The sequence below is a fragment of the Planococcus citri genome, chromosome 2, assembly GCF_950023065.1.
Source record: "Planococcus citri chromosome 2, ihPlaCitr1.1, whole genome shotgun sequence".
In the NCBI taxonomy this organism is placed as follows: Eukaryota; Metazoa; Arthropoda; class Insecta; order Hemiptera; family Pseudococcidae; genus Planococcus; species Planococcus citri.
The window spans coordinates 2,693,378-2,706,803 of record NC_088678.1 but is presented as its reverse complement, the minus strand read 5'-3'; the positions used below and the strand labels follow the sequence as shown (position 1 = coordinate 2,706,803).

The following is a 13,426-nucleotide window of genomic DNA, read 5'->3' as shown; positions in this document are numbered from 1 at the left end:
CAGCCAGCATCTCTCGAATAACATGGGAAAAAACGGAAATGTAAACGGAACGACGAGGCGGTTATGTGGAAATAAAAAGGATAGTAAAATCGAAAATCGAGAGCACGTCAAATAAGAAAACGAAACGTCAGGATGAGAGAAGAAGCCAAAGTTGGCATATAGGAGGTAATGGGGGGCGGGGGGAAGGGGGTAGAGATGCGCATCGCGCGTCAATTCGGCAAACATTTCATTTCCCTAAAGTAAAAAATTCCAATTAATTTTAAGAGCTTCTTGAACGCTGCCGCAAATCGGTATCACGCAGAAATAACGATCCGCTAAGAGGGGGCTGATTTTTCCCTCACAATCTCAACTTTCGCTGTGTATTATGTATTTGTGTAGGTTGTATGAACGCTAAGCTCATCTCATCGTTTCACGAATTGGGCCTGAGCACGAGTTGCACGTAATCAAATTCGACCTAAAGGAGAAGCTTTGACAAGTATCGACAGTTTGTATGACGTGTCCCTGTCCCTACCCTTATAAATACTTTTTGCAGCATTCGACGATGATGTCACATAACTTAATAGGTAGGTACGTGAATCTGCAGTCGACGAAATCGTTTTCAAAGGGGTTATAACGAAACGTGTTGCTGTTTTTGAAATCTGTTTGGAAATATATGATGTGAAAATTTGGAAGATTGTGAAGTTATAAATGTTCGATAGAATTGTGTTTGAATAATACTGTCAGTTTTCAATCAATTTTGTGCTATTTTTTCAGGATTTGGCACATTTTCAGAAATACGTACCTGAGAGTACCTATATATTTTGATGCACTTAATTAAGTATAGCTTCATATTTGTTACTAGAAAGTTTCATGAACTTTTGAGCATTTTTTACGATATTTTATAAATTTTTACATCATTTTTGAATAGTTTTCATGTAAATTTTACCTATTTTTCATGAATTTGAAACAATTTTTTTAAAATTTTATGCAATTTTACGATGTTTTATACACTTTTTCCGAACTTTCAATCATTTATATACCACTTTTTCTAAAATTTTTCGTCTTTTTCAACGATTTTCAACCCAATTAGGCTCATTTTTCTCGTAGTTGATTTTTCTGTTGCCAATGCCTTACATTTTAACCATTTTTTTTTTTTTAATTTGAAGTTTATTTGTAGTTATTTTCAAGCAAAGTTAGTGATCTGTTCACAGATTTTAGGATGTTTTCAGACCATTTCACAAAATTTAGCGATCGATTTTTCAATTTTTTTTCAATTTTCAGCTCGTATTTTAATCGTTATTTTTTCCAACATTTTTTCAGTTTGAAGAATCTTTTGGATTATTTTATAAAAATTTAATTTATTTTCGTAAAGTGGTCCTTATTTTGAAACGTTGCTATTTTATGCCCCCACGTTTTTGAGGTATTGGATTTTATGAAACAGTAATATTCCTTATTTTTTTTCTATCCACCCCCCTTTCCCTAAATCTAAAGGTAGTCCGATTTTTTACTGCTTGAAATACGTTTGCAATGTTGGATTTTGCTAAAATTTCATTAGTTTTTGTTGATTTTTAATGATTTTAATGCTTCACATTCATATTTTATTAAAATCATTTCATCACTTTTTGGCAATGTTTTAGGCAACTTCAACATATTTTCGGGACTCTTTCTTGCAATTTTTTCACATTTTACTGAAAAATTCTCAGGGATTGATTCTTTGCACCACTTTTAATGCTCTTACTTGTGCTTGGAAAAAGCATACTTACGATTTGTTATGAAATTCTCTTCTCTGTGTGTTTTTGCTCAATTTATTAATTTTTAATTTTTATGATTTCATTGAATGCACGTACCTCTACCTACCTATTGTATTTTTCACCATTTTTTTTGAACATTGTTTTTCACGCGTCTTTTTTATCCAATTTTCCCAATTTATTCCAAATTTTTTCAGTTTTTGCTGATTTTCATCAAATCATAACGCACTTTTCATTTTTCATGGCATTTAAAAGAATTGTTTTTAACAATTTTCTATCCAATGTGTGTGACTAATTTTACAAAATTTGAAGTATTTACATATTTAATTTTATTGCTACATTTTTAAAAGGATCACTTCCATATATTATCATGACACAATTTATGGAATTTTTTCTAAATTTTACTCAAAAATTCTTCACATGTTAGTAAGTTTTATTCTTCTTAATGTATTTTTTCGTGTTTTATAAAATTTTCACAAGTTTTCAAAGTGATTTATAAATTAATTTTTGTCTAGTTTTACCGAAAATTTTCCACTTTTTGGTGATTTTATTTTTATTAATTTTACTGCTTTTCACGTGTATTAACTTTTGTTATTTTTTATCGATGATAATGGTATTTTTTGTAGTTTTACATTACTAACAGTTTTTCGATTCTTCGAAATCAAAATGGAATTTTGGTGAGTATAATTTTATCGACGTATCTTACTTAATAGGTCGAGGTGATTTTCATTTCCACGCCAATTTGACTATTTGGCCAACTTTTCGCTATCGAACATTTCGATGAAATTCTACTTACATGACACCATGCTTTTGAAAATAGCTAGAAAATTCTTTGAAGTTTTCTCATACCTACTTCAAGTTTTTCAACACTCGTCTTAAAAAAAAAAACATTCAAACGCATAGCTGAGAAAATTATTAGGTTTATTTCCCTTTAAATTAGAGGTCTGTAAATTTATATGAAAAAATTAACATTACTGGGTTCCTATTTCTCTTAAAATAAAGGTCTGTAAATTTACTTACCGTGGAAAAATTAAAATTATTAGTTGTATTCTTCTTAAAAATAGAGGTCTGTAAATTTATACGAAAAAATTGACACGCTGATTTTTTCTTAATAATAGGTACCTATGATGATTCTGTATCACTGTCACTATCTTGAAGTGGAGTGTTGTCGGGAGGTGGACGAGGCCAGCATTGTCCATAGATATCGGTGTCAGTTCCAGCGTGTGGTGGATCATTATCAGGAGCAACAACTGCGTAGTCTGAAAAACATGAAATATGCAGTGGGTACATAAGTTTAGAATTTTTTTAATATCTAATCGCATTTTATGCTCAACTGGTGTAATTTTGAGAATCAGAACGTGCTAAAAAATGAGATGAAATTTGAATTATACCAAACAAATTAGCTAGAGAGCTGAAATTTCGTATATACCCTACTCGTAGATGATCCGGATCGATTGTAAACAGCTTCGTCCTGTTCTCTTCAACAGAGAGAAACAGTTCAATTCTTTTTCTCAGAATTTTTTTGGCGAATAGGTATTATCTTGTTTAAGCATAAACTAAATTATTTATGTAATTAAAAAATTATGAAAGTTTCCCCCGGCATACTTACATTTAACAGCATAAATTTGTAATGCTGAAATTAACAAATAGATAGGTTAGCAAAATTAATTATATTCATGTACATAAGTGTACATATAGGTACTCAAAATATTAGCAAAAATATTACTTTTATCAAACAAGGTTATTCATAGTTATACTCACCTACGAACAGTAAAATGAGGAAATAGATTTTGGTGGACAGCATTTTATAAAATATCTTCTTCAAATTATTACGATTTGAATATTTAATGGATCTGATATAGGTAGGTACGTATCATAAACGCGTTTATAAATGAGACTAAACATTAAACCGAATACTGATTCCTCTTCTTCTGAATCTGAGTATATATAGTAATTCTGCGACTTCATTTTTTACGTCAAAATCGTTTCTGAAAAACAATATCATAATTTATAGACATCTGGCAGGAAATATATATAGAATTCGGCTTCAAACCGATAACTTGGAAAATATTCATTTGCTGGTTTTTACATTTTCAATATTTGAATAATCATTCTCAAAAATTTTTATTTGGGAACCGAAACCTGCGATTGGCCCGAGCAAGGCAAATAAAACGAAGGAGAAGAAAAAGAAAAAGAATTGATCGCGAGTTGCAAAATATCAGAATATCTGTTCACATAAATGTACGAGTAGATATCCAGAAATAAACGAAACTTGTAAGTTATTTGATTGATTTGCACACCTGTGTCGCTGACAATTTTTATCAATTCGTAATATAAACTATACCTAACGTAAATGTTGTCGAATGTCACTCAACATGACTCATTCGAATCAAATATTACTGTATTTTTATAGATTTAAAAATGAAGAACCTGTCGATATATGAACAAACTTGGGCTAAAACGTATTTTTTCAAGCGTATGTGATCATAAAAAATTTGAACGATAGGTAATGACGCCCTGCATGATTGAAACAAATTTCGATAGGTAGGTATCCTAAAGCACTGAATACGTATACTTATAATCCCATGTTTTTGATTCGATCTCTCCAACGTTCTCTTTTCGGCTCCAAATTTTCTTGAAAACTGAAAAAATTGTCTGACAGATGGTTTACTTTGCTTTTGGGAGCATCGCGAATGTACGGAATATTAACTTATTTTTTGATTCGGCTCCTGCAACGTCCTCGCCACGGGTCATTCCCCGTCAATTCGACCAAGAAGTGGTAGGGGGGTTCGGCGATTTTTTGACATTTTTCCTGTGGAAAGATCTTCCGAAGGGATGACCAATGGCAATGGTGCAAATCACAGCCCTCTAGCCCATTTTTAAAGGCAGCTAGGGGGTGTCAAAGTTTTCAGTGAACCTGAAATATCATCTATTTCAGGAGTGGATTACTCGATAACCGTGATACCTACCAAACTGAAATTTTTTTTCCATAGTTAGGGGTTTTGAAAGGCTTTTTGGTGATATCATAAAAATCAGTGTTGCTACTTTTTTTCGTACAAAAAATTAGCTCAAAAAGTTTTGAATCGTTTCATATCGTCCCGACTCTCAAAAATTCTGAAAAAAATATATTATGGACAACTTTTCATGCTGAACAACTATGTATTAAAAAATTGGGATGGCATTATCTTGTAAAGTCGATTTTAAAAAATTCGAAGTTTGCGAAAAAATGAGATTTTTTTATTTAAAACATGAAAAAAAGGTTTGATTGGTGAAGTTGACCCATTTGACCCCTATTTTTACGTAGGTACCCGTTAAAAAAGTTGAAAAACCCCTTTCACTCAATGAAATGAACTATTAACAAAAAAATTAGAATTCGAAAAAATTCAAAAAATAGATGAATTCTAATTTTTTTGTTACGAGTGTGATTTTTATCAACATTTTCATGAAATATGTAGGTACGTCAGAAAGAGGTCAAAATAAGACAACTGAATAAATTTAAACTTTTTTTGATTTTTGAAATTGAAAATTAAATTTATTCGAATTTTGATTTTTTTGTGAGGAGTTCATTTCATCGAGTGAAAGGGTTATTTCAACTTTTTCAACAGATATGTAAAAATTGGGGTCAAATGGGTTCAACTTCACCAATCAAAACTTTTTTCATGTTTCAAATCAAAAAAATCTCATTTTTTCGCAAACTTCGAATTTTATAAAATCAACTTTGCGACATGCCAGCTAGGCATTTTCTATGGGGGAGGGGGGGTCGACCAAAAATTTGCCGACCGATATGACAAAAAAATACCCATTTTGCTGACTAAAACAGTGAGTTTTTTTAATGTGGAAAAAATGAGAAGAAGACAATTTTGCCAATTGATACCTACCTTATGTGGGTATAAAAATTTGCATGTTGCTTTTTCAATTTTTTGAAGCCTCAAACAGAATTTTTGCGTTTCATAAAAATGAAAATAAATATAAAAAGTTGGCCCGAACGTAGCGAGGGCAAAAGCTTTTGAAAATTGTAATTTTCATAAGTAAAAGAACAATGATTTTTTTATGGGGGGTCATTCCATGTCAATGCGACCCAAAAAAAGGCGATTTTGAAAGTCACGTCTTTCGATTTCGCTCAAATTTTTTTTTAAATATCTACCCACTTAGTAAGTAAGAAACCCGCAATCAGTTTCGTCGCACCTCCCTCAGGGGGTGGGTGGGGGGCTTCCATTATTTTCACATTGTCTCGAGGTACTCAAATTCAGCAGCGCATTCCTCCGAAGCTATGATACATTGATCAAAACTGATTTCACAGTTCAAACGGGCATTGAATTTTGAATTTTTTAAGCATTTTGAAATTTGCAAAAATTGAAAGTTCAAATTGCAAAATGGTGCTGTAAGTGGGAGCTACCATTTAAAAATCTTAAAAAATTCTCATCGATATACCTTTTGATGCTTTTTTGAAATATCTTATTTTCAAGATGGGATCTCTCCATTGAGGGGGAGTACCCCCACCACCAATTTTGGGCAAAACTTTCGAAAAAAAAAACCTGGGGCATGTGACATATTGAATTGTATGTTTTTGGTGACGTTAAACACGAATATGACGTCAGATTTTTGATTGGATCCCATACACGGCCCCCAGCACCTCCCCAAAGGGGGTAAAATTCGAAAAAAGTGATTACATTCGTGTGACATATGAAATAGCATGTTTTTGGTGACGCTGAATACGAATATGGCGTCAGATTTTGAATTGGATCCCATCTACGGCCCCCTGCATCCCCTCCCCCCAAGGGGTAAAAGTAAAAAAAATGGTTTCATTCGCGTGACATGACATATGAAATACTTAGTATGTTTTCGATATCGCTGAACACGAATATAGCCTTAGATTTTAAAATTGCCTCACTCATGGCCACCAGAACCTCCCCAAATAGGTAAAAGTCCAACAATTTCATATGTCACACGAATGAAATCATTTTTTTCGGCTTTTACCCCCTTTGGGGAGGTGCTGGGGGCAGTGGATGGGGTCCAATTCAAAATCTGATGTCATATTCGTATTTTTTTCAGAATTTTTGAGAGTCTGAACGATATGAAAACTACGTTTTGAAACTTTCGAGCTAATTTTTTGTACGAAAAAAAGTGGCAACACTGATTTTTATAATATCAACAAAAAGCCTTTCAAAACCCCTAACTATGGGAAAAAGTTCCATTTTGGTAGGTATCACGGTTATCGAGTAATCCACTGTTGAAATGGATGATATTTTCGGTTCACTGTAAACTTTGACACCCCCTGGCTGCCTTTAAAAATGGGCTAGAGGGCTGCAATTTGCGCCATTGGTCATCGCTGTAGAAGGTCTTTCCACAGGAAAAATTTCAAGAAAATCGCCGAACCTCCCTACCACTTCTTGGTCGAATTGACGTGGAATGACTCCCATCGACTCTCAAAATTGTGAAAACTACACGCATGGTTTACAAAAAAGAAATTACTCGTACCTACCTATCTAAATTATTTTTGAACACTTGACATTCAAACAACGCCAAAATACCACACATAGGGCGACCAAAAAAGTAAGTAGACGACGGTTGCAATGTATAATCATTTGGTTTATTGAAATCGTCTTAATAACGTCGCTCGTTTATTTATTCCTCGCCGAGCGCCCAAAAAGCATGGAAAAAGTCAAAGAAAAATATCTTCAACGTAATTTAAATTTTGTTTATCGTACTAAAAGGCGGCGATATCGTTTGAAATGGCAATGTCGCCGTTAACATCGTCTGTGTCTCGCACTCACATGCACATTTATACATTCATACATACTCACCAGACGACTTACGGCTTGGAGTAAAAAAGAAACAGAAAAAACGTCGGCTTTTGACAAAACACACACCTTTAACTCGTAACACGGTCGCTGCTAGGCTACATTTCAACATACAAGAGTATAATACGAACATACTAAAATGTGTTTTCAACGTGATTGCCTCAGCAATGTTTCTGGCGCGCTTAACTCGTCTAGAAAAATTTCCGCAATATCGCGTTCGCGTCGCTTCGAAACAAATTTTTTTATCGCGAATTACTGCGTGGCTCCATCGTCTCCGCGTTCTTTTTCAAAATACGTAAATTTTTCACACACAAATGCTCTCGTAAATTACATTACTTTGCTTATACTATACAACGTTAGCGGTGCACCTACACATTGACGCTTATAAAACGTGAAAAAAAAAGTCAAGAAGAAAGCTACACAGGAAAGAAAGAGAGGGCTTGCATGCTGCCTAAACCTTTCTCTTTTTATCAACAAGTGCGCGATTTAAAATAACGGTCGTGATTAAATTACAAGCGAAAAGTTATTTCGTTAAAAAACCCATTTCGCGTCGTTCAATCGGAAACGCTTGAAAAAATAACTACATCAAAGAGAAGGAAAATTTTGCTGCGAATGCGAAAGGGTCGTCGCTGGTCGCACTCGCTCTGGTCCTTTTTTACCATCATAATGCGAGTCCAGACACCCGACATCCTGTCACTGAAAGCTTACCACGTCGTAAATGTACCGGTCAAGCAGTACCCTTTGCCATATTATACATAGTTACTTGGTAATTGCGCTAAATAGACTCGAATTTTTCCACTTCACCAATAATACCACTTTATTGGAGAATAGGAGTACGATGAACGAGTAACCTTTCTTATTTTTGCAGACTCCATCCATTATAGGTTACTAATGAACCTTTTTCTTCGTATCGTCAAAAAAAGAAGAAAAAATTCGTCATTTCTTTTTCATCTTTTATCCTCTGGTGCTGCTACAGTTTTTACTTGAGATTTCCCCCTCACAACCCCCAAAGTGGTGACCTCTGGTTAGAAAATAATACCGTATTTTTTATTTTTTTCATTTTCGAAAAACTCGGGCTGCGGTGGACAGATTTACTGTAAAATTTTAATAAAATTTCAAGTTCTATCATCTCTAAAAAAGGTCTCTTTTGAGTAAAGTAAACTCTCACGACGTCGTGACAATTTTAGCCTCCTTTTCCTTGAAAACCAAGCTGACCTCCTAAAATATCTGAACTTTGCACCTACATATAATTATCATGTATATAAAAAATCCTAAAATTGCTTGGTAGTTGTTTTTGATTATTTTGTACTGATGAGGGTTGATGCAAATTGTTCAATTGCATACTTGCAATGAATTATAACAACGCACGAGCCCCCTCTCTCCCCTTTTTTGATTTAACGGCCGTTCTTTTATTGTAAAGTTTTTAAAAAAATGATTATTAGCGCAAGTTGAATTTTAAAAATTTAGGTAAACAAGAAAAATGAGTAGATTATAAATTAGGCTTATTTAAAATTCAGGAGCTTCTGAGAACGGATTTTGGATTTTACTTACCTATCACTCAAAGTCGTTGCGAATGCTTCCTTATTGGAGGAGGAGGAGGAGGAGGAGGAGGAGGCAGAGAGGACCAAAAATTTCCAATTAAGTACATATCACGAACTTCCCAACTGACCCCCAGTTGACTAAAAAAATTCTTAAGTTGATTTTTTTGGGGTGGGGATGAAAGAGGGGAGAGTTGCCGATTTTGTGGAATAAAACGGTGAATTTTTAAAGTGAAATAATAAGCGATGAAAATGTCATTTTTGAGTTTAAAAATTCTCACTTTTCTTTTCAAATTTTTGGAAACTTTAATGACTGTTTTTTTTTTTAGAAATTTCAATTGTCAAAAAAAAAATTAACAAACGAGAAGTTTTTTTGAGAGGGCTTTGAAATTTTCGAAAAAAAACCAGTGAAATCTTCAATAATATGGCATTTAAGTAATGTCAGTGAAATTCGAAAAAATATGACAAAAATAATTATACTATAGAACATCGTTTAAGTGACTTGAAAACACGAATATCACAATTAAGTAAAAATCAACAAAATAATTTTAAAAATATTCGGTGAAAAATTGTTATAAATGCAGTAAGTGAACAAAAAATTCTACATTAAGTATCAAAAATTTTGGCAAAAAGTGTATTGAAAAACAAAAATTACCAAAAACTTGAGAAACTTCAGTAAAATTTGGTCAAAATTCCAGGAAGAAGTATTGAAAACATGAATCAGAGTCACGAAAAAAGAAATTAAAAAAATGCAATAACTCAATAAAAATCACCAAAAGTGGAAAAATTTTGGTAGAAATAGGTAGCCAAAAAATCAAATTGAAAAATTGGATTTTTGAGTACCAGCGCAAAATTTTATTGAGCTCAAAATTTGGTAGGATGGATGTCTTTCAGATACTAATAAACTGTAAATAGCTTTTTAGGGAGGTTCAAAGGGGTAAGTTCAAAATGGTGGTTCCAAAATTTTACAAAAATTAAAACCCCCAACTTTCTGCCCCCGAGGGTCGAAAATGTGGAAATCACCTCACATAACGTTTATCATGTTCAAACAGATGTTTTACGCTAAAAAAGTTTTTGAAAATAATACCTACTCAGTGGTTCCAAAAATTATTTTTTTATTCATTACTTTGGGAACCCCTGGAGCGTGAAAAATTGTCATTTTGGGTTAACTAACCACGGATTCGTATTTGGGACATTTATTACAACATTTTAAGAGTGGTCGAGTCGATAACTGGCCTGGGGCCAAAAAGTGGCCTTATCGGGACTCCTTCTTTCAGTAAAATTTGGCAAAAATTTTAGAAAAATATGTGAAAACATGTTGAAATGATGTAAAAAAATTGAATTGAAAAAAATCACCAAAAAGAGAACAGTTATCGGTGAATTTTAGAAAAATAAATTGAATCAAAAATTGTGAAGTTGTCAAAACTATGTAAAAACTAAAAAATACAATAAATTCAACTCCTGCGCTGGCATCAACTGATATAAATTTTTAAATTTTTTATTGAAAACAAAATAGCCCATCCAAAAACAGCTTTTGATTCAGGGGTTCCCAAAATTGTGAAAATTGAGCACCTTCGTTGTCATCTGTTTTGGCCAAGAAGTCCTGACCAAAAGGAGGTAGGGAAGTGATTGAGGTCTTAAATTACTCTTATTGAACTGCTGTTGAAATATCGAGCCCTCCCTCTCACCGCTCCCATCCAGCAATCTTCTACTTCTCAGTCCAAATTATCCCCAAGAATTCACAACTTTTCGCCTAGATTTTTCTGTCTGGAGGAGGGGTGAGACCCCCCTTCCCCCCGTTCGAAAAGCCAATATGAGCGTAAATAAATGAAAACTTATCGGTAAGTCTACAACCAGGTATGTATTCTACATTCCACAACACTGATTTTTCGTTTCGTTAAAAAGAAATTTATGATTTGCGTATTGACATTAAACTTGGAAAAATTCTGTTTGTTGATTCAATTCATCATTAGTCATTTTTAATGTTAGATAGGTGTACCATCGCAATGATAGGTACAATATTCAACAGCCTTAGTCAGTGTGAAAAATGTTACAAATTGCTAAACAAACTGCAGATACACGAGGAATAGGTAATTAATTATCATCTGCGTACTTAATCGAATACTGTAATTTATAATACTCGTTGATACGATTTAATGTACTATTATGTAAATTATTTTATTCGTGACAGTTTTAAGTGTAATGAAAACAAAAGGCCTGTGCAATACACGTCTCTCCCAAATTTCTACGATGCAAAAATGATTATAAAATGAAATAAAACCAGAGCTTTGATCGTAGTCTTTTGAAAACATTTTTGTCGTGAAAATCGTACTTTGGCATAAGTGGTCATTCGCAGCTTGTCTCATTGTCAGTGAAATTCAAATTCTATTTCACTACACGTGTTTAAGATGGTAGTGAAAGTTATCGGTGTATGTTTGACATTATCATGCATTTTTCCATGCGTATTCGGTGAATTAAAAATAACTGAAGAGCAATTTTCTCAATTCAAAGGGTAAGATATAACTAACCGGTGTATCTGCCATACTCAAGTTCTTCCCAAAAATAACTTAATTATGGACTTACAATTTTCGAGAATTAGCACGCCCTCAAACAAGAACTGAAAAAACGCCTGTTTAGAAGTATTCTGTTCAGAGATGAAAAATTTTCAAATAATTTATAAAGTACTTACCTGCTGACATCAACTTTACACCTTTTTTGGTATTTTTCAACGTTGGGGGCTTTGTACAAGGGAGCCAACATTATTTGGAGCACCAAACGAGGATTTTTCTTTAAAACGTGTTTCTTTAGAAAGATTTTACCCATTGAAAAATGTTCAAAAAATGTCTACAGACATCAATTTTCTATGTTTTTTAAATTTTGCCAGATTTGGAGGGGGGCTCCATACAAGAAAGCTTAAATCATTTGGGGATTCGACGATAGCTTTTTTCTCGAAAAGGATTAATTTCCAGTGCCGATCTTTACTTTTTAAAGCATTTTTGAAGATACTGAACAACCTTTATGATTTTTTTTTCAGGACAGATCCCACAAAATTCTGTGGATGCAAACAAAGTATGGAAAAATTTTGTAATGCGGTTGTTAAGTTAGGTAATGCCAACCAGAAACCCGAAGAGGGACCCTTCATGAATGGTTATCCAGAATGCCAGTGCACGCAGGTTAAAGTAGAAAAAAAAAGCGGTAAAGGTACAGATTTGATATCAATCAATGTAATCGTCTGTGCATGGGAAAAAGAAAAATTGTATCACGTTTACGGTAAAGGGCAGTCGTCAGATAATGTGATGTCTTATAAAACTGACGATAAAGGCATGTGTAGTTTTTGGGCTGAGTATCCATACACTGGCAATTAACAGAGAAGAGAGAAGCGAAAACTGTGAAGAGAAAATTAGATACTCGAAAATTTCTCGACTGTGAATGTTTCTTCTCATATTTTTTTTGACCATGTTTTTCAATTGTCAAATTTTCTCATATTTTTTCACATTAAAAAATTTTTTTTATCAAGTTTGAACGGTTTTTTTTGCTTTTTTAGTTTTTTTTTCTATTGAGTGCGCAACTTTTCACGATGTTTTTCAGATTTTTCTCATTGACTTTTTTTTTTGCAAGTTTGGAGCTTTTTAAAACATTTTCCACATTTTTTTCCTATAAAATTTTGAATTTTTTTGCAGCTAATGTTTCTTTTTATTACAACATTTTTCAAATTTTCTCGACATTTTCTTATAAAATTTTCGATTATTTATGAAATTCTTTTCGTGATTTCTTGAAATTTTTCTCTGATTTTTTTGGCATTTTTTCTGCAGTTCTGAGCTTTTTTGAAGTTCACGATTTTCTGTTACATTTTTAACTTTTATCGCGATTTTATCAACATTCTCGAACCTCATTTTTTGAAATTATCAAATTTTTTGCAATTTTTCATTTTTTTTTTCAAGTATAGTACCTATTTTTTGCGATTTTTAGTGACATTTTTATGTTTTTATTTTCAAGATTTTTTGCAACGTTTTTGAGACCTCGAGTTTTTTTCTTATATGTATTTTTTCAAGTTTTCTGGTTTCATCCTGAACTATTACATTGAGCAGAACATTTTTTGGATCGAACATGAACTCCATCAGATACACCACCCTGTGTGTCTAAAATCTTTTTTGTTTTAAATAAATCGCAAGCATCAGCTGCTGAAAGTTGAATGCGGAATTTTCCTCAAACCAGTCTCCAATTATTCGGGTACGTGTGTCGTGTATCAACTACCTAAGAAATTTCCAATAGAGGAACTTTTGGTTTAAATTGCCAAAAATTTACATACAGGTGCAATGCACACAGCTTAGCAATAATTCGATAAATATTTGACGATTAC

General features: G+C 33.1%; 2 long non-coding RNA genes across 2 annotated transcripts; one reads left to right on the top strand and one right to left on the bottom strand.

Moving 5' to 3' along the window:
- Window positions 1-2,679: 2,679 nt before the first annotated feature.
- Window positions 2,680-3,704, bottom strand: LOC135838183 (uncharacterized). Its single transcript, XR_010557331.1, has 3 exons — window positions 3,489-3,704; window positions 3,337-3,360; window positions 2,680-2,986 (listed from the first exon to the last, which is right to left on the bottom strand). It is a non-coding gene; the product is annotated as an uncharacterized LOC135838183 (long non-coding RNA).
- A 7,315-nt stretch (window positions 3,705-11,019) lies between these two features.
- Window positions 11,020-12,583, top strand: LOC135838182 (uncharacterized). The gene is made up of 2 exons (XR_010557330.1): window positions 11,020-11,578; window positions 12,101-12,583. It is a non-coding gene; the product is annotated as an uncharacterized LOC135838182 (long non-coding RNA).
- The last annotated feature ends 843 nt before the right edge of the window (window positions 12,584-13,426 follow it).